At 25.7% G+C, this 7,204-nt stretch overlaps 1 protein-coding gene across 1 annotated transcript in view; it reads left to right on the top strand.

Annotated features, from left to right (window-relative positions):
• The first annotated feature begins 6,588 nt into the window (after window positions 1-6,588).
• LOC114119119 (protein draper-like) overlaps window positions 6,589-7,204 on the top strand; it is a 34,361-nt gene continuing 33,745 nt past the window's right edge. Inside the window, exon 1 of the mRNA XM_027980598.2 lies at window positions 6,589-6,991. The gene's annotated coding sequence lies outside the window, so the exon portion shown is untranslated. The remainder of the gene's footprint in view (window positions 6,992-7,204) is intronic.

The following is a 7,204-nucleotide window of genomic DNA, read 5'->3' as shown; positions in this document are numbered from 1 at the left end:
AAATAGTGCTTATTATTGAGTTAATTATTATAAAAATACCTAATTAACCCAACTAAAAACGTAAAAATATAAGTTGTTTGTTATTATTACTATCTAGCTAGCTTGTTAGAAAGTTTTAGGTATGTTTTACAATTGGATACACTATATGGACTATTAAATAATTTTGATTTAGTTGATTGTTATTTGTTAAATTTTCATTTACACACATTAAACAAAAAAATCTATAAATAATTATTTTATTTTAATAAAGGTATACATAAACATAATACAGTAAGTTCTTGAAAAAATATTTACATAAATGAATCTTTTATAATAAATATTTAAAGTTCTATTTTTAATAAACAATATATTATATTTTGATAACTTACACTTCATTTATTATTAATAATTAATATTTTATGTAATTTGTCCGATGACTCCGATGCTACTATTTAAAAAAACATGTAGGTACCTATTGGGTTTTTAATAAATATGAGTTAATTTTATAATCAATATGTTTCAATAAAAGGACTAGAAAAACATGATCTGAAGTTAAGAAATGCAAAATTAATAGTGATTTGCACTGAATGTTGAAGTACCTATAAATTAAATGTTTTTTTTTTTTAAGTAAACGATGCTTTCATATTAAAAAATACCAGTAGTACAGCACTAACAGCGTAAATTACATAATCATACCCTGTGTAGGCTGGAGAAAAACAATATTTTTTGAATATATAATAATATGAACAAAGCCTAGAAAAACACTTTTTAGAGAGAAAAATTACAACATTTATAGATATGATATACATTCATAGCTTATAATTATGTGACAATAATAAGTTATAAAATTATAACCTTTTCAATACCTAAACAAATTTTTATATTTTTCAACATGGAAAAAAATATTGAAAATCCCATTATTCTCTAGATAATAAGAATTAGTTATAACAAAAATGGTCATCATAAATATTATTTTAGACTCAGTTTGGATATTAATTTTAAAACGTTTAAAATTTTAGTTGCACACTTTACTAGCCACCAAAGTTGGCGTACGCCCATGAGTGTAGCCCATTGTTTTTATAAAGATTAGTATGTTGTTTATTAAAATATTTCAATAATTTATATTAGGTATTATAACTATTTTTTATATGAGGAAACTACTTGATAAGCTAAATATTTCATTCACATTCATCCCACGCATAGTCTTGTTAAGTAAATCAATTTTTTTTATTTATTATTTGTATGTTGATAATTAAATTTATAATGACTAAATATACGAGTATATTTTATAATAATACAATTATTTGATATTTGTTAATATTTAAAAATAATTAAACTGATTATCAGTACCTACCTACCTATGTGGTTATGTTATATGATATGCACTAGGTATGTGTATAATCTATAAAATCTATTAATATTAATATAATACATTTTATTTTTTTTATGTGAACGAACTTTATTAATAAAACATACATTGTATAAATATACTTGAATAAATTTTCTGTAATAGCCAGTAGGTAATAAGTAATAACATTTATGAAAGGTTTGTAAATTACAAAAGTACTCGTACCTTTTGGTAAGTATAATATGTTAACATATTTTGATTAATTTATAAAAAAAATATTGTATTAATTGTTTTTTATAATTTTATATATTACATTATTACTTATGTAAGTATTATACTATTTCACTTCATAATAGGCGGTAATATGATTTTATTTTAAAATTAACGGTAGTAAAAAATTTTTAAATAACTAAAAGAAATATAATATACAGATAATCGGGAAATAGTATTATGTTTTAAGAAGCATGTTTTTGACAGGTAAATGAGAATGTTTATATGTATAAATACATTTCTCATGAATACACTATACACATACTTACATATTAAATATTACGAAACGTAATAAAACTTAAATTTTAGTACTTTTTTAATGTGTTTAAATATTTTATTACAATACAGCGCTAATAAAAAACACAATACTCGAATAAATACTAGAAATTAGCATTGTACCTACAAATGTTGATATTGTATTTGTATATAGGCACATAGCCCCATATAAGCCATACATACATAATATAGTGAGAAATTAATAAAATATTTAATTGTAAGAGTAATAAGTGAACTTTCCAAACATCAATAAATTTTTTTTAACAATTTGTAGTATTTCTACACAGTAGCCACTTTTATAAGTATACCACAGACTAGTTCAGTAGGAGGTAGTCATGATGTCTGGCAATTACATGTTATTTTATTGGTCAATATTTTGTCGACCTTCTACTGTCAATTGTCATGTGCTTTTAGTGTAAGAATGAAATAATCAATTTTCTTAATGTACAAAATCCTTGAAATAATTGTAATACAATTTTACATTTGTTTTTATAATGAATAATCAAAATAATAGATTTAATTAACTATTTATCAATTGCATTATTTGTATACTTAATACGTTAAGTATAGAGAACAACTTAGCTTTATAATTAAATTTAACCTATTTATTATAACAATAACTTTGTAATGTTACATTCTTTAATAATTGTAGTAATATGGGATATAATATTGAGATACGTAATTAAAATAAATTATATTATATAGTTATTAAACAAATATAATATTGGATATACATTGATCTATAATAAATCCAAAAATTAAAATGATTCATGTTTATATTTTAATATATTATATTAAATATTTTATGTAAAATTACTACAATTTATTTTAGGTATAGGTTACAATGATTTGCAAGTTTGTGATTTCGTATACGTCACACTCGTCACAGATAATTAGAACAATGAAGAATAAACGTACATAATACGCTATAATGTATAACTCGAATACGATTTCATCGTTGAGTTCAAAATATTCCATAGTATGTATGTATTTACATAGTATATTACATTATTTTCCCGATTGTAGTAAAAATTAAAGTGTATAATAAAATAAATCAGTGATAAAAAAAGTATAAGTTGTACCTATATTTATTAGAGTATTAAGAGAGAAATCATTGTTGTAGGTACTATGATATATAATAATATAAATTATAATCTTCATTAAATCATGTCCATGAAGTATGAAAATATTCATATCTATGTAAAAATTCTAAAAATCCATCACTGTTTATCTGTCCAAAATAATTAAATAAATAAGATTATTATAAAATGTATAATTTTGTCAGTTAATGTCTAAAATTCTAAAATGTTAAAGATAAGTAAGTAAATGTTTGAGTAAACTATTTGTCTAATTATAACCATTTATACCTCTTGATGGTATTTGTAATATAACAAAACAAATACCTAGCTAATTTCCGTGAAAAAATTAGGTTCTTATGTAAGTAGTATGTATCTAGTAATTAATTTTAATCAATAAAGAGGTTGACGTCACTACTATATATTTCAGATAACATTCTTCATGTTATATTATACCAATATACCTACAAGTTTGCGTTATAATCGCCATTTATCCAATTCACCCATTCGTGACATTCGTTTATAGTGTACCTAACTGTAAAAACTACAATATTCGCACAAATTCGTGTTGGACCTGCAGGTTGGCGGTGACGCCGGCGATGTAACCCACTTACTGTATACACGGCGTTGATCTCATTTATATATTAGCCGGGCCCTTCAATACTTTGACCTAGTTTTGGACATGCCTTAGTATCTATAATGTATTATAATATTAAAATATTCTCAGACAAAAAAACTACACGTATGGTAATTTCACGATGTTATGAATATAATTTTGTTTCTTTTTTTTTTGTATATTAATTGCAAGTATCATATAAGGCTATTACATAAAATGTATTCACACGGTTCCCATACGACTACATAAGACGTCGAGACTGTTCAATAGACGGCAAGCGTGTGATTCCGTGGTAGCTCGCGACGCTGCAGTGATCAAAGATACAAGTGGAATAATTATTACAGTAAAATCTCTATTAAACGGGGGTAATAGTGGGGATGGATCACATGGATAAATGAAAAGCATGGTTAATCGAGAATTCATTTTTTTATATTTAACAAATTCATTACAATAATATGTATATTGTATACGTATTTACAATGCCATGTTATAAAGTTAAAGCTTGAAATATGAAGCAATTAGTTTTTTATGGCTTGCGAAATGATTTTCCCATTATAAAATGTTCGTCTGACACTAGTATAACTTTGCATAATAATATAGTCTAAACATTATTTATATTTAACAATTATTATTTATTTTTTATCATTCCTTATTTACGCACAATATTCTGTTTATGCCTTAAATTTTGGTAAATACAATTTTTCTTAGGAGTGAGTACGGTTAATCACAAACACGAATTTGAGGTTTTACTGTATTTGACGAGATACCGTGATTTGGATTTGAACGACTCGGAACACTATTTGCGAGATAAGTAGAAGAGTGGTGTAAGTTACCTTGTTTGAGAGGAGACTATAATAACCTCAAATTCCATTTTGAATTTCAAATCTAAAGCTGCAGCTGTGAGATTTATAAAAAATAGTTGTATATATAATTTTATTTTTTAATATTTATAATTGTACATAAAATACTTAATTTTAGCATTTTTTATAGTGTTTTACTCTGTCTTTATCGTTAAAGTTATTGTCAAATCTTTGTACACAACACACTAAAGTTGCATATACAAGGTTCATTATTATTATTTACTTTTATTTGAAAGTCTTGTAATAGTATGTTAAAAATAGCATAATATATATTATAGGTATATATAATATCATACATCCATCTATAGGGGGTGTTCACTTAGTTGCGAATAATAAGAAGGTAGGTACCCAACTTGTAAAATATAATAGCTAATAGGGAGCGTCATATACAATTATCGTAGTTAGAATAAAGAATATTATTGGTTATATTTATATAATTTAGTTATTTAACTTAATATTATAATTTGTGTAATCGAAATATTATATGATTATTTTTAACTATAATTAATCCACTGTCTATTAGACACCATTGTGTTTATTTAATATATAGATATTATACTATCTATAAATCTATAATATAGGTACTTAATACTATTGTAGTATTGCATATTTTCTACACACATAATGTTATTATGTAAACATTTTAATTAATAGTTAAATAGTGTAACTGCTTACCAAACTTCAGACTGATACTGATTGCTTAGAAATGTAACAGAAGATTTCTATTATTCATTTGTTTTAAATAAGTAACATTGTTTGAATAAAAAAATATTGTTTAAAATCATAAGTATCTTAATAAGCATATATTTGTTTTATTGAGTTGAACAAATGAAAACAATACACGAAGTGACAAAAAATAACTATGAACAATGCTCTCAATGCCTTAAAAAACTCATCAAAATCAAATTATCAAAAACTTAGCTACATTAAATATTCTTGGAAATCCTTCTTGTTGCTTTAATAAAAAAATAAAAATAACAATATAAAATAATTAAGAGGTTGCTTCTTAAATCAAATTGTTCAGGTTATTATTTTTTTTTAGTTTTATAGTTTTAGTTTATAGTTTATGTTCTTATTTTGCCTACAGTTACAGATTGTCTTAATTTATACAAAGGAAAATGTTTTACAATAATAAAATTAAACTGTATGAATAAAATATCTAATAATAATAAAAATAAATAAATAATAGTAGGTAATAATAACTCATTTGGCATTTTTATGTACACTGTACTATCACCAATATTTTTTAACTTCGTAATTTATTCACGCTTATCATTTTCGTATTTCACAATTTGTCGTACTGGAGACTAATTTTGTCCTTGCTTTTGCATATGATAATATTTATTTAAATTTCTGTAACATTATAGTTTAGAAGGTACAAAAATGTGTTAAATTGTTATACACCTATAAAAAAAGTTTTTTTCTAATTAAAAAATAATCAAATACAAGCATTAAGTTATCTCAAGTGTAGCGGCAAACGTATAAAAAAATCTAGGAGATGTTCAAGCGGCTAACAGAATTTAAAAACTAAATGTACCTGTGTGATTTTAAGAGTAGGTACCAATGTATTTTTGTATATTTTATCTGCAGCTATAACATAATATTTATAAATTATATGCATACAATATTCACATATTATACATGCATAAATACTAGCTGATTCCGCATGAAGTCGTCCGTGACAAATTAAAAAATACCAATAGATTAACTCTGTCTTAAAATTATATAAGTACAATAATATAGCTGAATAACTGGCTGGTTTCATCCGTGTGCAGTTTATTACAATTTTTTTTATTAGTTTTTATACTTCAGTAAAGTAGTTGTCTACCAGAGATTAACAAAACATTTTATATTTTAGTATTTCAAACTGTTATGAATTATGATAAATAACTGTACCATATTATATTTTAATCTTATTATTTGATGTTTTTTTTTTTTATATAGATTTTGGGGTCTTAGCTCCCCTCCCGCTTTTTGCGTCACTAGAAACGAGTAAGTAGAGCTACGTTAACTACCAGTACTAACACTGTCTTAGTTATCAATATGACATTATGACGCAACATAGTACATACTCCAACTGGAATAGGCGATAGGAATATGACGTATGAAATAATAATATATTGTTAAAATTGTTAAACACATGCAGTCAGAATCGTCAGACGGCGGAGGTGGTGCGGGCACACGATGAGTGTGACCACATCGTGTACCGCTCGACGAACCGGCCGCACTGAGTACGGTACCGCATACCCCGCTTCCGTCAGACGTGTACCGTCAGCCGCCGCCGCCGATGTTTGTTGTTCACGTGACCAGAGGGGAGAGCGAGATTCCTGATTGTTTTCTTCAAATTCAATGTAACATTATACTACGTATACTCTACCGACCAGCAGTGTGTCTCGTGACGTCGTTTTGTGTTGTGCGTTGTTATCGTTCATTTTTTATTTCGTTTGTTTCTTTTAGATAATATAGTTCCGTTGTCTGTTTTGTTATTGTTTCCGTGTACTCGTCTTCCGTTTACCCGTGTTCGTCCTCCCAAGTTTTGAAAGTTGAAACACATGGTTCATTGACGGTAAGAAATCAATATCGATGACTGTGAATTTGATGATTATTGAGTTTTTAACTTCCTAAGACATATAATAATATTAATCATCGATTATCCTATTAAGCACTAATATAGGGCGCGTTTGCTACAGCTAGGTATATTATAATATCATTCGTAAAATTATACGGTCGATCATGGGGAGATATTTTGTTAAGTCTGGGGGCTGCTCGAAAAGAATAA

Source organism: Aphis gossypii, chromosome 2 (genome assembly GCF_020184175.1).
Source record: "Aphis gossypii isolate Hap1 chromosome 2, ASM2018417v2, whole genome shotgun sequence".
Classification (NCBI taxonomy): domain Eukaryota; kingdom Metazoa; phylum Arthropoda; class Insecta; order Hemiptera; family Aphididae; genus Aphis; species Aphis gossypii.
This window is presented reverse-complemented; position numbering and strand designations above follow the sequence as displayed.